The sequence below is a fragment of the Periplaneta americana genome, chromosome 13 (assembly GCF_040183065.1).
Source record: "Periplaneta americana isolate PAMFEO1 chromosome 13, P.americana_PAMFEO1_priV1, whole genome shotgun sequence".
Taxonomy (NCBI): Eukaryota; Metazoa; Arthropoda; class Insecta; order Blattodea; family Blattidae; genus Periplaneta; species Periplaneta americana.
This window is the reverse complement of record NC_091129.1, coordinates 108,077,202-108,096,635: the sequence shown is the minus strand read 5'-3', so window position 1 is coordinate 108,096,635 and position 19,434 is coordinate 108,077,202. Positions and strand designations below refer to the sequence as shown.

Sequence of the window (19,434 nt, the reverse complement as noted above, 5' to 3'; positions counted from 1 at the left end):
TACAATGTAAGGAATAAGAACTTTCGTTTAGAGTTACAGTAAGTACTGTATGAACTAAATTCCACAGTGCATATGCTTTTTCGATTTGATTTTGCAACACCCGGTACATTTATGAAATTTAAAATTTTATATGCTGGGAATTTATTAAACAGTTATATTACCGGTTGTTCTGTATGGTTATGAAACTTGGGCTCTCACTTTGAGAGAGGAACAGATGTTATGAGTGTTACAGAACAAGGTGCTTAGGAAAATATTTGGGGCTAAGAGGGATGAAGTTAAAGGAAAATGGAGGAAGTTACACAACGCAGAACTACACGGATTGTATTCTTTACCTGACATAATTACTCGTAGGAACATTAAATCCAGACGTTTGAGATGAGCAGGGCATGTAGCACGCATGAGTGAAACCAGAAATGCATATGGAGTGTTAGTTGGAAGATCTGAGGGCAAAATACCTTCGGGGAGGCCGAGACGTAGATGGGAGGATAATATTAAATGGATTTGAGGGAGGTGGGATATGATGTTAGGGACTGGATTATTCTTGTTCAGGATAGGAACCGAAGGTGAGCTTAAGTGAGGACGGCAATGAACCTCCGGGTTCTTTAAAAGCCATTCGTAATTAATTAAGTAAGAAAGATTGTGTATATAAACTCACTATTTAAAATGTCAAGCTCTCCTGTCTTCTTTCTTTTTCTTCCCTCCCTTCCCCCCTTCCCTTCCCCCTCTATCGTTAGAATTTCTTTAAGCTTTCTTATTGTGATTTATGTTCACAATATTGTCGTCGGAAACCGTTTGTCTAGTTACTTATCGTTGTTAGCTGTCCATAGGTTCTGGTTCGAGTTTTCAAAAGATGTGAAGAACTATCGGGAAATATGTGGAAACAAAATAAAATGCTATGTCTTGTTTGCTTGGGCGACCCGAGACATAATATTGAGATTCAAACCCGAGGGGTTTCCGTTGCTGATTTCTCCATAGAACGTTCGCCATAGGGATCGCATAAACTTGGAAAATACGGTATGGTGCAGTAACGTCCCGTTGCCAACACCGGTATTGAGAATGATTTTGAAGTACAGAGAAATGTGGTAGTATGGTTGCAAAAATAACGGCAATATTCTGAGAAAAACATCTTTAACATCGCCTTTAACCGCCACATTTTATACCCTCAATCACCAATTTTAACTCAGACTTGGCGTGGAAAACTAACGCTGCAGCATCCAGAAAGTGGGTTTCATTCAAAATTTCGCTGTAATAAAGTTTCAGAGAATCAGTAGACCTATATGATTAATTTCAGTGCCTTCTCCCAAGTCATAATCAGAGTTCTTGTCGGGTCGAAAAATTACCAAAAAAAGTATCCTATATTATGACAGAAAATAGGAAGATTTTTTTCAACTTTATAAGGATAATATGTATATTTCGTTGACTCAAATATAATTCGTTATACATTTTTTACTTTTATGTTTCATTTGTGAGAATCGTACAATTTTATGTGTTTATTTTTATTTGGATGCCATTTTCTGTCGCCAGGGTGCAATAGAACTGCTTTATCCGAGCTAAAGAAGGAACAGCCGCTTCGGAAATAATTTATTTTTCGGATAATTCATGGGTACTATTTTCGGTAGTGCACTAACAACTGTTTGGTACCTATAGCAACGCAGATGTCAATATGCGCGGAATCAGTTGTTACCTATCATTCAAACGTTACTGGTTCCACAACTCTTGGGGTACGTGAAAATAAAGTACATAAAGAATAACATTCACTTAATCAACATTTATTTATTTATTTAACTTATTTATTTATTTAACTAGCTAGCTAGTGAGTACAAATTAAATTTATGAAAAAAAAATTTTCTAGCCACTACCGTAAGAGCCAGTCTCGTGTACGGTGTGGTCTTAGCCAATAATATAACATAAAATTTATAAGGACGATTTACTAAATACAGTAAGTAACTTCATTGAAACCAAACAATAACACACAAGAGCAAAAAAGAAGAAAGAGAAAAAGAGAGAAAAATTCACATTTAATATAAATTGACAACCAGACAGAAACCAGTGATATTCAATAAAAACATGAATATAGTCGACAGAAATAAAAGGTAAAATAATACATTTGTTAATATTATATATCGTGAATAATTTTATAAATTTCTTTTTTAAAAGCTTCAATGTTAAAATATTTCAAATTTGGAAAATGGTTTGTAATTTTATTATAAAGTCTTGAGTCGAAACTAGCACCACGTTTATGACATTTGTATGACATTTAGGCTCAATTAATGGGAAAGTAGACTTTTGTCTTCGGGTACGATATTCATGTCGATAAGATTTATGTTTTATTTGATTTCTGTGGTAGTAAGTTAGTAAACTATGTATATTTATAAATTCCTTCAATATTTAATACATTAAAATCTGTATAATTTAAATTTGTTGGGTAATCCATATTTTTGGTTAGACAAATATTTATTAATCTTCTGTGTAATAAAATTAATGGATTAAGTACAGATGATGCTACTCCACCCAAATTTATTATACCATATTGTATTAATGATAGTACCAAAGCTAAAAATATTATTCTCAATGCCTCCTTAGTGATAAAATTTCGAAGTATTATGAATTTATAAATTGTCTTTCTTATACTTGTACACATGAAATCAATTTGTTTATCCCAACGTAAATGCTGGTCTATAATAATTCCTAAATTTTAACTTGTGTGGAAGGTGTTAGATGTTGGCAATTACAATTACAATAAATGTTTCGTTTATGTTTAAGAATGTGTAATCGGTATAGTAACTTCAGACGTAGTTGATATCAACGGTGTTAAGGTAAAAGGACTTACCCCACAAAAGAGTTTTTTTTTTTAGAAACAGCTATAATTAAATTTTAGCACATTATTGTTAGTTACTTTATATGAAAGAATGTAAACATAATTGTCAAAAAACATATCTTCACGTTTTGTAATTAAATTTTAACTAATTACACTAGAGCAAAAAAAAAAAGTGACATTTGAAAAATGGAGGTTATGCCTTTTTGCCTAATCACTAGCCGTACCCGCGCGCTTCGCTGCACTTCTTAGAATTAAATATTGACAAATCTAAATACAGTTTTGTAATTACTTATTGAATAATAGCTTTTTGTATGTTGTAAGTCGTTTGATTCTGAGTCATTTTGAAAGTTGTATTTAAAAAAATGAATTTATCTGTTATTATCATGCAATACTTCCTGGAGTTGTTCAGTCAATCCTACTTTTAAGATTGATACTATCCCGGTCGGGCCACGTTACTTGGTTGAGATTTTTTCCGGGATTTTCCCTCAACCCAATATGAGCAAATGCTAGGTAACTTTCGGTGCTGGAACTCGGACTCATTTCACCGGCATTATCACCTTCATCTCATTCAGACGCTAAATAACCTAAGATGTTGAATGTTAAGCTAACGTACTATCACTGCATACTAAATCAATACACTCTCGTTGTTCGTTAATTCTCTGAGATGAAAATGAATGTGGTAGGCCTACATAAATATTATTTTAAGAAATACAGGAAACGAATAATATACAGAATAGCCTATCAAGTTTTCTGTGCATAAGAATCTATTTTAATCTTACCTGTCCTCGATTCACTCAAAAATTACTGTAATAGCATATAGCATGATGTCCATCTAGAGAAATACATTTTCCAATGGTGAAATAATAATTACAAAAATCGGTTAATTAGCTTCTGAGATTACTTCATACAAACACAAAAAACATGTTCAATGAATAGCTTTCGTTTGTTGTTGTCCAAGGCCCCTTATAGACGAAGTCATTTGTTTTCGTTTCATTACAGCCCATTGTACAGCTCATTAGGTGGCCAAAATAAAACGCATTGTTATTTTAAAACTCATTTATCTCATTAAATATCAGTCCTATCATAATTTTGGAAAGAATAAAACTTATCGGAAATCATTTTAAAGAAACTTTTGTTATGTAACACGTTTCACAAAAATCAATAATAAGCGAGATATTTCGATTTATTTAATTCAGGCCCCCTTATAACCCCCCCTTTTAAATAACGTATTTTGAATGTCATATAGCCTGTAATCTAAGTTACAACGAACTTAATTTATATTCCAATTTTCATCGAAATCCGTTCAGCCATTATTGCGTGAAAAGGTAACGAACATCCAGACAGACAGACAGACAGACATACAAACAAAAATTTCAAAAAAGCGATTTTCGGTTTCAGGATGATTAATTATACATGTTAACACCAATAATTTTTGGAAAATCGAAAATTACCAGAAAAATTTCGGCTACAGATTTATTATTAGTATAGATTATAGTGCAAAAAATTGTGTAATGTTGCAGTAGTGGTAGGAAGTGGTTTCAATTTACACAATGTTTTGATCACAGAAGCTTTGTGTGCGAATGTATACAGTAAGCCGGAGGGAATTTGCTGAAACACATCTTTCTCGCTTTTTTTACAGACACAGGAGCGATTATTGGCCCGCTGTGCTCTGCAAACGCGTAGGTTCTATCTGCCTTACTTGTACTTTGTGCTGCGGGGGCATGTCTGTGATATGTAGCGCCGCGGGTTTGAGCAGTGATATTGTCGGAGACATGTAAGCCTTAGGCACGTAAGTGCTCAGTCTGCAAATATGTAGCCTACGTAGACTTGTACAGTCTATCTTAATTAAATGGCACGTGTATAAGTGTCTTACTGAATTCAATACAAGTTTCAGTATTATAGCAACGAGTGACAGTCTGTGGGTGACGTAATTAAAGACAAAGAGATCTAGTGTGCAGAATTCTTTGTATTGGCGCTTGTTTATGTTGGTGAAGGATTTCTATGTAAACTAGTGGCTTGTGCAGCAAATGCTGCTGCAAATTAAGTTCGTTAGACGTTCAAATAAAATTTTTTCAGATTTATTTTTAATGAAGAATACTTGTCTTTTTGATAGTTATTTGCTTCCATAATAATGAAACATACTCCCTCTGAGTGGATTTTTTTTATACCAAATACTTTTTCTTGAACCTATCCAACTTCAGTTTTTGAGTTTCAACGCGAAAACGCAAGTATCAATGTCAGGACGATAGCAGTAGCTATTTCAGGTCATTGTGGATTGTAGGCAAAAGTTAAAAAAATGTCAGGTTTGCTAAGCTTTCGAACAATAGCATTTTCGTATAGCTGCTGCATGTAGAACTTGAAATGTAGAGCGTAAAATCATTTTATCCTACTAAGAGATCTTGCTGAAATGATCTGGAGACTACAAAATTTTCTAGGCCTCTTATTTTATCAGTAACTAATACCTTTTTATCTTTTCTTAGGAACTGTAATTTTTGCGCTCTCTCGAGCCAATACTGAAGACAATGACACATATCAATATCTACACTACACCGCCATTAAGTATATGAAAAAGACCCAACTCCACTGGGTTAATAAGTATTAAAATATTTGATTTTTAATAACAATAATATCTTACTTAAGTTTTGTAGTTATATATAGCAGTCACTCAGTAAATTATAGAAATGAAGATCTAAATTAAGATATTCTCTACATTTACTTACATAACCTCAAAACGTTTCACTTTCATGTCATCAATATAGCATCAATATTATGTACAATTAATGAAAAATAGACGCATCATGCTATTAACTATAATAATATTTAATTTCTAATGGTAATAATGTCATCAAACCACCTCAAGTTTCGTAGATTTGAATATCCAATACACAGCTGTACTCAGAAAATTATACACTGCAGAATCAGTTTTTAATAACAAATTGAATTGAGCTCTAAATATGTCGGCAATCCTGCAGGTCATGGCCTTCGTGTAATAGCCTATTGTTTATTGTAGTGTGTGTTTTGTTCTGAAATTCAATCAAGTCGGCCGTGATTCAATAAAATTAGTTCTCAAAACTGACAACAGATGGATTTTGGAAAATAGGAAAATTATGTAGGAAAATTGACATTTCACTGAAAAACTTTGGATGTCAGGCATGAAAATGAGGGATCACTCATTAAAATCCGTTCAGTCGTTTTCCCGTAATTTCCATTACCAGTTCAAATTATATATATAGATGGATAATTCACTTTATAGGTCTAATAATTAAGGAAGTACAAAGACTCTACCAAAAGCGTATATTAACTCAGGTTTTGTTCTACTGATAGGCGAAGTAGATATTCGTCTGAAGAAGATAAGACAAAGACAGGTGACGAAGAAATTGAACATGGAAAAACTGAAGAACGTAGAGGACAGAAGAAAATTTAAAGCAAATTTTCAAGAGAAAGTCACTACATTAGAATTAGAATCCTCTCCTGAGAATAGTAATGAGTACTGGATTCTTTAAAAAAGTTGTATACAGACAACAACAGAAGAAATAATAGGATACACAGAAGGTGTGAGAATTAAGAAACCTTGGGTCACACGGGAAATGTTGGAGAAGATGGAGGAGAGGAGAAAATGGAAAAACATCAACACAGAAGAAGGTAGAAGAAACTGCAGGAAACTAAACAATAAGCTAAGAAGAGAAATTGATAAAGTAAAAAAAGACTGGATGAAAGTGAAATGTGAAGAAATAGAGAATCTAGAAAGGGAAGGAAGATATGCTTTAATATACTGCGAAGTGAAATGTTTGGACTTCACAAATAAGAACAGGAAATCCATGTGGTTGATAGAGGACGACATCGGAAATGAAATAACAGACAAATAAGGAATACTGAACAGATGGACGAAATATGTAGAAGAGTTATATGAGACAATGAATCGTCCAGATGACTTAGCATAGAAAAGAAGCCGTATCAAAATATGAAAAAGAATTTTCTATTTTAAGGGAAGAAGTTGAACTAGCGCTTAGGGAAATGAAGAATGGAAAAGCAATAGGAGTTGATGGAATCCTCATTGAATTAGTGAAATCCTTGGGTGAAGAAAAGAAGGAAATTCTATCATTATGCAACGAAATATATGAGAAAAGCGAATGAATGACTTTAAGATTTTACAGAGACAGTGTTGATTCCAATACCGAAGAAAAATAATGCCAAGAAATATAATGAGTTCAGGACTATCAGCCTGATATCGCACTCGGCGCAGATTCTCTTGCGAATACTGAATCGACATTTATATTCTGAGATGGAAGAACAGTTAGAAGAAGAGCAGTTTGGCTACATGAAGGGAAAAGGTACGAAAGATGCAATTGGACTGCTACGGACAATCAGCGAAAGATACCTAGAGAAGAATAAAGAAGTGTATGTAGTATTTGTGGACCTAGAAAAGGCTTTTGACAGAGTGGATTGATATAAACTGATTCGATTCTAAAGAAAATAGTGTGGATTGGGAAGAGAGAAGACTGTTCAGTAATCGTTATAAGAAACAACGAGTGAAAGTCAGGATAGGAGAAGAAATGTCAGAAGGAAGTGAAATTGGAAGAGGAGTATATCAAGACTGTCCTTTATCACCTACCCTGTTTAACATCTACTTGGAGGATTTAGTAAAGAACTGTTTTCAGACTATGGGAGGAGTGATAGTAGGAGGAAGAAGAATAAAATGCATGAGATTGTGGTTTTCTGTTAACGTGCCTACCGTAACGTAGGCTATAGGCTATATTATGCAAATTTAGCTTTCAGGTAAACATTTATTGAAGATAACAATGCAGTCTCAGAAATATAACTAAAGACCACTAAATTTACACCCAAGGTTGAGCGTGCATCAACAATTTTTGGTTTTGGACATGTTGTGTGGGAATGTTGTCCATTGTTTAGAGGCAGGGTGTGATACCGTATATGAGGTGGTCCATATCCACTGAAGGCAGACACGGAAACTGTTGTCATTTTGCCCAACACTGAGGGGAGAGCGTTTAGTGTTTCATTAGCCGCAAACATAATCCTGATTGGAAATCTCTATTCATTCCATTCAGTTGCACAACAATCTAAAAGAGGTCCCTCTTCCCCCAGCCATTTAATTAACGAACCGGGTGGTTAAAGTAGAAGCCTCAATCGGCGTTGTTCTCATTATCGTGTTCTGTCTACAGTGACATTGTGTAAGCCTTCAATCCAAGTCCATGAACCTCGTTAGTTGACTTAAATCGTATATGATCGGCCTTCCCATTTTCTGTTCGCGTTTCATTCCATCCCAGATGTCATTGGTGTCGATTTTTTTTTCAAGATATCCATCATATATCACGACAACAGTTGAAAAAAAGTTTAGAAAACTTAATATATTGTCAGCTCAGAAGCAAGCGTGACTAGGTTCGTTCCAGTAATGCCTGTAAGTGAAGTTTTTATTAAATTTCGTTAGTTCGTTCGTGCATAGTAAAGCACGTAGAAGGAAGTACCATTTACTGTTGATTTAAGCGGATGTTGCAGTATCTTGCTTTTATGAGCATAGATAACAATATTCCTGAACTCAAGTGTGGCTCTAATGACAGACAAGAATCAAATAGTAAGGGTTCCGTATACCATTATCATCTTATCATCAAGAAATTGGTATTTTATCTGCATCATGTTGGAACTACTGTACCTAGTCTTTGTCTTGTAAACACAGTATTTAATTTATAGAGATACTTAGTTTTCACAAGCCACGGATTCGCGAAATGCGGGTATCAAGCTGATAAAAACGAACATTTTTATCTCTTTCAAGCCCTTCCAGGATAAAATATCGTAGGTTTTAATTCGCGAAATAATGCAACATTCTTGTATACGAGAAATTTTTGTTTTTAGTACGAATATATTCGGAATTATTGTTTTATCATGAGGGATTTTGATTTTTTTAACGAAATTTTAATTTAAAGTGCCCAAGAGATACATTTATTGGCAATTACATAAATATGTGCATGAATTAATAAAATAATCTTTGGTGAAGTATGTTCCCTGCGCTCTGTACTGTTTGTAGGTATGGCAGTGATTTTAGGAGTTAGCTGGATGTACGATTTTGTTTTAATTAGAAAGTGGAATTTTCTTCAAAATTGTGTTTAAATATATTTTGTTTTTATTTTATTTTATTTTAAATCCACCACCAACAGAAGCAGGCTTCTAATTACAGGTGGCTTACATAGATATATACACAAAATACATAATAAGAGAAAAAAAAAACAACAAAAACAAACAACAGAAACGAAAGAAAGAAAACACATAATGGTAATAGATGCTAGAATATATTATAGTTAATATATTGCCAAATGTCAATATGATGATGCAAAATTATTTAAAAACTAGAGTAAAAACATTATAATACACTTCTTCATAATTTAAATATCTAAGGAAATACAATTCTTTTTAATATTGTATGATATTGATATTGATATTTATGTACAAAATTTTGAATTTAATATTCAAACCCTATTATTACTTACTTATGGCTTTTAAGGAACCCGCAGGTACATTGCCGGCCTCACGTAAGTCCGCCATTGGTCCCTATTCTGTGCAAGATTAATCTAGTCTCTATGATCATATTCCACCTCCCTCAAATCCATTTTAATATTATCCTCTCATCTACGTCTCGGCCTCTCCAAAGGTCTTTTTCCCTCCAGCCTCCCAACTAACACTCCCATACGTGCTACATGCCCTGCCCATATCAAATGTCTGGATTTAATGTTCCTAATTATGTCAAGTGAAGAATACAATGCGTGCAGTTCTGCATTATATAACTTTCAGCACCTACAGCATTTTAATGTAATATTGAAACCGTATTTTGAGTGATTTTGTTTTTAAATATAAAGTAGTAATAACCTGAATGTCATGTGGTGCCTATTGATTTATAATTCACACACATGTTGGGATAATTCCACAATTTCTGTACACAACATTTACATGCCGATAGGAAACTGTATTGGTAATGCACAAAGAACTTTAAGATACTCTTGATAATATAGATTACAGACCTCTAGTCTTTGTAGTTATATACGATAATGTATTTTGCAAGACGAGAGTAAAAAAAGTATATTTTTAAAACTCGAAATAACGCCGAATTTTTTTTATGCGAAATAACATCGAAGTTAACACAGTTTCCGAAATTTAATTTTTATTCAGCGTAAAATAGGATCTCTATTGATTTCTAATTCAGAAAAATTATAAACGGAATGGTATACAGATCTTAATCCTGGAAAAAAGAGACAGAAAAAGAAGAAGGTATCTCTAATTGTAACGTAATTATCTGTTTTGTCATCAAGCAAGTTAGGGTTCGATTCTAGCCACATAGTATGTAGTGTACTGTGTATCACAGGGTCCTCCATTTATGACGCTTATCTGACAGACAGCTCAGCGGCACTTTTTGATATACGCCCGGCACAGTTACCGCTAAATCGGTCACCGTTTTTACAGCACTAGTTTCTGAAACCTATTTAGCAGGAAAATCTTATATATAACTTAAAAATGAATACAACTGCGTCTTACCTTTGTTACAAGAGAATAATGATTAAGAATAACCTACGTTTATAGGGATTAAAAATGAATATAAGTCATTTATAACAGGTGACAGCATAAGTAGAATCACAACAATAGTCAGGCTTATTGATATGACTTAAAATGTTAAAGTGTGTATGTAAATATGATTAAGAGAAAAAGAAACCGCCGAACAATTTCAGGACAACTGAAACTCAGTCATACCAGGCAAACAGCAGATTTGTTTTCTAGTGCACACAGTAATATCAAAGTATTCTTTATTTCATTGATACATCCCCACATATCTGGTCACTTACTACGATCGTTGTAGCGTTCATTTTGAATGAAACCAACTTTGTATGATTAAAAGAAATCAGACATTCGTCAGTGCTGGAAAGCCGTTGGGTAAAAGGTTTTACAGAACTTCGAAGTGCAGACGCGAACTTGAGAGAGAGTTTTTGACGTTGAGAATTGGATTTCTCTCAGAGTATTGCACTTGCATGTTTTTTAAATGGAATTCTATGTTTTTCAGTGGGCAAGTTTCTATACCAGTTTCTAAGTTATCATTTGATGTATACGGTTTCAGTCTGGAGTTATTATGGGGCTGTTGAGGACGAACTATACAGAGGCAACTGTCTTAGTTTCTTTATTGGGTGTATTAATTGAAGGGTTCGGTGCAACATAATGACACTCCACATGGTGATGATCTTTACAGGAAAGTACTTGAAAGGTTTCAAGGAATGTCATTTTAGTCCTTTTCCCTCAATCTTTAAAAATTTCAGGCATTCGCTCTGCCATTGTATGCTTACGACTAACGTAAAATTTAAACTTATTACGTATTCATTAAAAATGTATATATGCTGTAGATATGTTGTTTAACCTTCGTTATACGAGGTTTTTCACCTGATCAATCGCTAGAGGGTAACAGGAGGAAATACAAGATGGCCGGGCTTAAGTTAAACATACATATAAATGCGTATAATGCGAGAATTTGTAACGTAAAGCACAATCGATAGAAAATCTCTCCGAGATTTGTTCTGTTACACTTGCAAGGTCATTCTTGCAACTGCCGCGCAAACGACAAAAATTACGAAATAGCGACCAACGACTTTTCTGGAGTTTTTATCAATCATTTGGCGACAAACTTGGTGATTTTTATGTTTTGTCATTTTACCTGTTTTTAATAATATGTATTTCGAAACATTGTACGAAATGGAAATATAAAAATTGGAGATTTATCCTTCGAAGAGTGGAAAAATTCAAATATCTTGGAGCAACAGTAACAAATATAAATGACACTCGGGAGGAAATTAAACGCAGAATAAATATGGGAAATGCGTGTTATTATTCGGTTGAGAAGCTTGTATCATCCAGTCTGCTGTCAAAAAATCTGAAAGTTAGAATTTATAAAACAGTTATATTACCGGTTGTTCTGCATGGTTGTGAAACTTGGACTCTCACTCTGAGAGAGGAACATAGGTTAGGGGTGTTTGAGAATAAGTTCTTAGGAAAATATTTGGGCCTAAGCGGGATGAAGTTACAGGAGAATGGAGAAAGTTACACAACGCAGAACTGCACGCATTGTATTCTTCACCTGACATAATTAGGAACATTAAATCCAGACGTTTGAGATGGGCAGGGCATGTAGCACGTATAGGCGAATCCAGAAATGCATATAGAGTGTTAGTTGGGAGACCGGAGGGAAAAAGACCTTTAGGGAGGCCGAGACGTAGATGGGAGGATACTGTTAAAATGGATTTGAGGGAGGTGGGATATGATGATAGAGAGTGGATTAATCTTGCACAGGATAGGGACCGATGGAGGGCTTATGTGAGGGCGGCAATGAACCTTCGGGTTCCTTAAAAGCCATCTGTAAGTAAGTATTTCGAAACATTAATTCTGTATTTTGACATTTTTAATATCATTACAGAGAAAATATTTTTGTTGATACTGTACAGTTTGAAAAATTTATAAGAACAATCCTGCACAACGTATCATGACATCTTGGGTAATCCCCTGCATTAACTTTCCTTGGCGAATTCTTGGCGTTACTAAATGGTTCATATTTTATCAACAGTAAATTTTTGGCGTGCTGGGTACCAGTACAAATATTCTACCGGGACTAACTCTTAGCTTTCTATGTTTGCTATGGCCGTAGCTACTTCTTCTTTCCTATTCGAATGTGGAGGTAGAACGCCTGTTCAACCAAAACTACGCGACACAATTCATCAAAACAGCTAGTGTTATACCTCACTCCATCTTCTTTAGTCCACAAATAGATCTAACACAATCTTCCTTAAAATCTGCAAATTTCATGGCGTATTTACAAGCACAATACCTCTGAATAAGAAAGACAAATGAGAAACAATCTCTCTTGTTAAGGAGTCCCTTCAGTCATCTTTTTCTTCAGATACAGATCGTGCTCGTTTTTTGGCTCTCCAACAAAATGTTTCAGGATTTTGGCTTCATGCAATTCCTTCCCCTAACATCGGTACTCTTATGGATCCCAGATTCTTTAAAGTTTCCGTGGCTTTACGCCTCTGTTGCAAAATCTGTCACATTCATAAATGTATCTGTGGCAATATTGTAGATTCTTATGGCCACCATGCCTTAAGTTGTGTCATGAGTAAGGGGCGTCTCTCTCGTCATTCATCGCTCACTGACATCATTAAAAGAGCATTAACATCCTCAGGGGTTCCATCCATCTTAGAACCTTCCGGGATCAGCCGTTCAGGCGGCAAGAGACCCGATGGTCTGACTCTAGCCCCGTGGCGTGTAGGCGAATGCTTAATTTTGGATTCCACATGTGTGAATACACTGGCCCCTTCTCATCTGTCTTCAACCTGTAAGACACCAGGATCTGCAGCAGAAAGTGCCGCTGTCAGTAAACACCATAAATATAAACATCTTGCAGATAATTATATTTTTGTCCCTTGTGTGGTTGAAACGTTTGGATCATGGTGTTGTGAAGCCAAAGCTCTCATCTCCACCTTAGGCAGAAGTTTAGTGCAGCTTTCTGGGGACCCTCGAAGCAGTCAATATCTACATCAGCGCATTGGTATCGCCATTCAGCGCGGTAATGCTACAAGTATTCTTGCATTCTTCCCCGAGTCCTCTTATTTAGATGAGATTTTCTTCCTTTAATTATTCAATTTATTTGTACTTTATTATAGTATACATATCAATGTGAATACAATTTCACTAGAATAATAAATTTGGTAGTTGTTTTGTATAACAACTAATTTAAATGACAAACGATAAATAATCTACTAACAACGAAGTGTTATGATGAAGAGCAAAAATGCTTTGAACTTATACATCAATATTATACATAAATATACATGATATCGCGGTGGAATTGGAATTACGTTGAGTTTTTGAAAATTCGAGATGTAAGAGTACGACTTGAAAATCCGCTGTAATTCTATTTCACGCTATGGGCTGTTGTACATTAGTGACATAATGACGTGAACTATAAGCTCAGGGACCCACAGACAGAATTCGGCACTCAACGGAGCGAATGAGATAGGTGGCGGAATTAGAAACAATGACGATAATAGGAATAGTTTCCATAAAGCTATAATTTTTGGTCGGAGTTGACATGTGGAGCTTATTTCACCCAGGCTTCTGTGCAACTTAAGAACTATGGCTATTGAGATCGGTAATGTGACTTAGGAACTCCTCTCTGTCTTGCTCATCACGCTCTGTCTCCTCCATAACTTAAGAATGAGTTGGATGCGTTAATGGAACAAACTTTACGTCGTTAACTAGAAACTTGAGCATAAGACTCGACGACGAACATTTTTAGGATGAATTAAAATTCAAGTAATGTGTTTCTGTAGTGAAGGAATTTTCAGGAGACAATACGCTCTTAATGATACAATAGACTTCAGACGCGACATCACAACATCTTCATTCCAGCTCCCGTCAGTCCAGTGTCCACATTAAAGTTTCATTATAGAGCCGCATATTTTAAATGCCTTGCTGCATCATATAAGAAGCTGAACCTTTTGAATGTTGCGAAGTAGAAGTAGCACAGAGGGTAATTCTGCTCGCTTCCCGCAGGATATCATCATTATCATCATCATGTTATGCAGTAAGGGGCCGTAGTATCTGAAATATGCGTCTAATCTGGACAAGTATGCAGACATTCTAAAGGAAATTATTGCATATTGATAATATGTTTTTATACAGTGGCCTTTTCTTCGTATATTCTGGTAGTACTGTATATGCGATAGTAATAAGGCTGCTCTGCTTTTTTCTCGCTTTGTGGCATGCAGATCGTACTTAGATAGACAACGTATCATCTTTAAAACGTGTCCTGTATTTAGAGACCAGCGGCTAAACTGTTTGTAAAATAGTGTCCTGCAATTTTCTTTAGAGGGATTTGGAATTCTGTTATATTTAATAATAATGTCTATGATATACATTAAAATAATGGCTTTTGAAGGAAAAAAATCATCAAAGGTCTAAAATTGTTAATAATAATCAGAGTATAGAACAAGTCATTGAATTCAATTAGGCTTACCTCGGTTGTAATCTCTACTACATAAACTCTAGGGGTGTAAACAAAATTAGCAGAATTTCAACAACTTTTAAGTAGAATAAAATCAACATTACCAAAGAAAGTCAGACCAGAGACAGTTTTGAAATCCTGTAAAACAATGGCAGTTCCAACTTTATTATATGGATCAGAAACATAGGCCTTAACATCAAATTAACTTCAAAGAATATAAGCGGGTGAGATTAGAATGCTAGCGGGCTATATGATGATAAACGGAATGTTGGCTTCAGAGAGGAATTACACATCACAGCCATCACTGAAACCATAAATTTTACCGAGAAAATTAGTATGGACACATATCACGGATGCCTAGTGACAGGCTATCTCAAAGATTGTTTGCTTACAGACCTAACGGAAGAGAACCTTGGAAGGCCGAAAAAGCGATGGAAAGACCAGCTCACTTGAGACGGAACAGTCCAGAAGCCCTAATCCTTGACAGAATTTAATGATTATGATGATGATTATCTATGATATACATATAAGAATCGAAACAATTTTGTAAACTTCTCATGAATTATGAAATAGGCTAGAATTTTGTTCCAACATCAGTTTGACAACCGTACTCAATCCTTTATCTTAATTTGGTCTTAAAGTGTTGATCTCACATCTTATTCTTTATACAGAATATACGGATGAGTTTATTACAAACTCTGGAGTGTGTTAGGTGTCAAAGAAACACATTCTTTTTCCTAAATCCATACTTTGCGGAGCTTCAGGCGATGCTATAAGTATACCCTTAAAAGCATCGCTACTGAATTAGTGTTTCCCCGCCATAAATTTCGGCATTTTCTAAATCCCTTTGAAAGGTCGAGCGCTCGAATACCTTTTAATTGTTTTTTCTCTCTTATCCTCACGTGATTCAGTTCAGTGTTTTCCTGATAGATGGCTCTCAAGAGGATTTCCTACGGCTTGGCCATTATGGTTTGCAAACGTCGACTTTTACCTCTAGAAATTTGTGAAAAGTATATTCGACGAAAGAAATTTTCACTTTACGAAAGCATATTCAATTGAAAACGTCAGCCACGTTGGTCATGAACTGAAACTCGTCGCTGATTTTAGAGAACGGAGCCACCTCTGCTTCAACTTCTAAAGAGTCCAAAGCAGGCAGTTCCATCTGTTGGCTCTGTGACGTTACACGTCTCTGCTCTCGAGCTCCTTGAAAGGTGAAGCATAGCTATAAGAGCAGTGGGAGGAGCGGCAGTGGAAGAGATGGAGATGTTTAAATAGCGGAGACACATTACCCTCCCTCACGTGCTCTACTAGCTCTACTCCGAGAGGGGAAACGCGCTCCGACGTCATAGGTTGGCCAATTGGAAATGACTACTAAGGAATAATGTAAGTAAATACTCACTAGCAATCGTACTGTTACAGGAAACTTAATTTCTCTTCATTTATCAGTGCATATTTATTGACACATTTTGTAGTTTTGAAGGACATATTTGCATGCATATTTAATAGATTTTAGGGCATGAACGTCCGAGCCTATTTATGATACAATACCAAAACATGCAGTACCAACGGAGGAGGGGTATTTTGTAACCACTACAAAAATGTTTAATTTTGAACAAATTTTTAACATTGTAATCAACTAATCAGCATATAGAATGTACTGTAATAACCGCGGAGTTAAATTAGATTGCTCAATTTGTTTAGAATTATATATTAATTTCAGCTACGTAATAACATATTTCACGAACTTACTTGGCTAACAATGATTACTTTGTTTGTTTCAGGACTCGGATTTACTTTTCCGATACTTGTGGTACTGGAGCAACGAATGTTTTTGGAATCCTGCTGAATTATCGAAATCAGAGGTGAGTATTCCACTTAATTCCTTATTAGTTTCTATTTAAATGCTCTAGAATTCTTGTGCCTGGAACTTAGAGCAATAGCTAACAATGAAGTAGATGGGATGTTTTGAGTTAATGTATACTGCTTTTGTTTTACGAAATTTGAATGTGCGAAATATTCCTCGAAGTTAATAGTAATAAGATGTATTGACGAGAACGCTTAGGAAACGTTGGTTAAAATTAAAGTTAGTGCTATTAATTAGACGAGTGCTTAAAATTGCAGTGTCTCAGTACGGACTTACTAATATTTCACGCCGTCGCCTTCGAGCCCCTGCATTGACTAGCTTGAATTTTTTTTCTAGAAGGTTTCCCAGCTTTTGTCAACTTCACAAATACAGTTTGATCGGCGAATTATTTCACCTTATATTTTCCATTATTTTATTAAAAAATTGTACAGGTAACGTATGAATATCGATGATACGAGTATCAGATGGAGAAGACCAATTGCACAAGACTTTTCTCATTGTAATACTCATGACCATGAAGCAGTGAACGATGTCAAAGATGCCTAGGGCGAGACTCCTTCAACTAGGTTTGATCTTTCAGTCTGGTGATTGTAGGAAACAGTTTGACCGATTTATGTGGTATCTTCGGAGCGACATATTCTCTGGTAGATGTTTACTCGTCTCATTTCTTCCTCCGAAGAACAGACCTTAAAATTTCAATATAGCGGATTAAATATAGAGTTCCGTCACATTCCGTACTGTGCCTGCGCTATACTTCATGTTGAAACTGGGCAGAATGAGCCAGCGTCGCCACTTATAGCGCGCAATGTAACCATTTTTACTGAAAGCATAAATTGATATTTAAAACTGAACAGTGAGCACTACAATGTGCTAAGAAAAATTACCTGGATGTCTAAAGTCTGGAAATTTGTATGAATGTGAATATTATTGTGAGTGTGCCGGGTTAATATTAATGAGCCAATCTTTAAAAAAATATATATATAAAATACAATATATCAGGACTGTCACTGGGCATTAACCTGAACACAAGTTTCAGCGTCACATTGTTGACAAGTAACTGCATTTGTTAGCACAACCATAAAGCACTAATAGTTGCTATAGAGTTAGCAAGAACGAAAAAAAGAAGACTTATTGAAAATTATGTTCCTAAGCGGCGACACATCCTCTACATCAGTCATGTCAAGCTCTGCCACTAGTGGCAGCTGCCACTGATTTGCCACAAGCTCGGGCCCAGGGCATCTCGTGCCCTGAGCTGCTAGTACATTGCCTTGACAGGGGGAAAAGTAAGAACTTCATGTCCAAGAAATGGCTGCATCTAAATCCATACTCATGATCTGTGCTGAATCCTCTATTTTGCGTAGATTTTTTAAATATAGAGTGGGAGAATCTGTTCTTATTGTAGGTTTGTAGCATATTAATCATGTATCCATGTATAAAATCGATTTATATTTTTTTCAAAAGTTTCTATCTACCACAAATTACGTTCTTCTACACAGTACTACCCAAGCATCGTACATAATCATAGACTTTTCAATTATGGGGAGAGATGGGCAAGCGGTATGAGAAATTTCTTCTTTTGTTAACCATAACATCCGCTCTCTCTTTTTTTGTGGCTCGAAATACTTTGGGGAATATTTAATACAGTGGTCGAGCTCCTCGGTGACCAGGGTAGCAGATAGGAACAATAGGAAGACTAATAAAAACTGCAAACTAGAAGGTTCATGACAGAAAGCCTCTGAAGTGTTCTATATATAGAATGGTCCTTGGATTTCAGACACACAATATGTGTTCTGACGTCACTAGTGTGTTTGATGTATATTGTGTACTGTTGGGCTTCTTGGGGTGCCAGTTGGAAGTCCTACAATTGGCACAACTGGCGTATGAACATTATTTTATGGTTTAATTAAGTAAAATGGACAGATCTATTTTTGTGCTTATCTGTATTGTACATAATTCCTGTGTACAGCGGATCATCTTTATTCATTTATTTATTTGTTTATGTTTATCTATTTATTTATTCATCTGTTTATATATTTGATTATTTATCTGTTTACTTATGTGCCTGGTTATCTATTTATGCATTTATCTAGTTATTTATTTATCTGTCTATCCATTTATTTATTAGTTACTTATTTGTCAGTTTTCCTTTCTTTACTTCTTGTTTAATCTTTTATGTTCTCATGTTTTCCTTCCATACTTCATTCTCTCTGTTCTCTTTTCTTTCTTTTCCTTAACCTTCCATCAATTCTTTTCTTTCTCTTTCTATTATTTCCCGTCTTTCCACTGTTTACTTTCTCGGTTCCCTTTTGCATTCTTTTCCATTCTTATCCTCCTTAAATTGCTTTGAATTCTTTTCATCCCATTCGTTTCCTCTTTCCATTCCTCTCCTTCAGTTACTTTGGATTATCCTTTTCATCCCATTTCTTTCCTCCTTCCATTCCTATCCTCCTTTAATTGCTTTGGATTCTTCTTTTCATCTCATTTGTTTCCTCCTTCCATTTCTTTTCTTCTTCCATTCCTATCCTCCTTCAATTGCTTTGGATTCTTCTTTTCATCTCATTCGTTTCCCCCTTCCATTTCTTTTCTTCTTCCATTCCTATCCTCCTTCAATTGCTTTGAATTCTTCTTTTCATCTCATTCGTTTCCCCCTTCCATTTCTTTTCTTCTTCCATTCCTATCCTCCTTCAATTGCTTTGAATTCTTCTTTTC

General features: G+C 35.3%; 1 protein-coding gene across 1 annotated transcript in view; it reads left to right on the top strand.

Moving 5' to 3' along the window:
- The window catches only part of LOC138712207 (tyrosine-protein phosphatase non-receptor type 13-like), a 1,532,948-nt gene that overhangs the window by 173,779 nt on the left and 1,339,735 nt on the right, over positions 1-19,434 (top strand). The window contains exon 3 of the mRNA XM_069843724.1: positions 16,643-16,723. The gene's annotated coding sequence lies outside the window, so the exon portion shown is untranslated. The remainder of the gene's footprint in view (positions 1-16,642; positions 16,724-19,434) is intronic.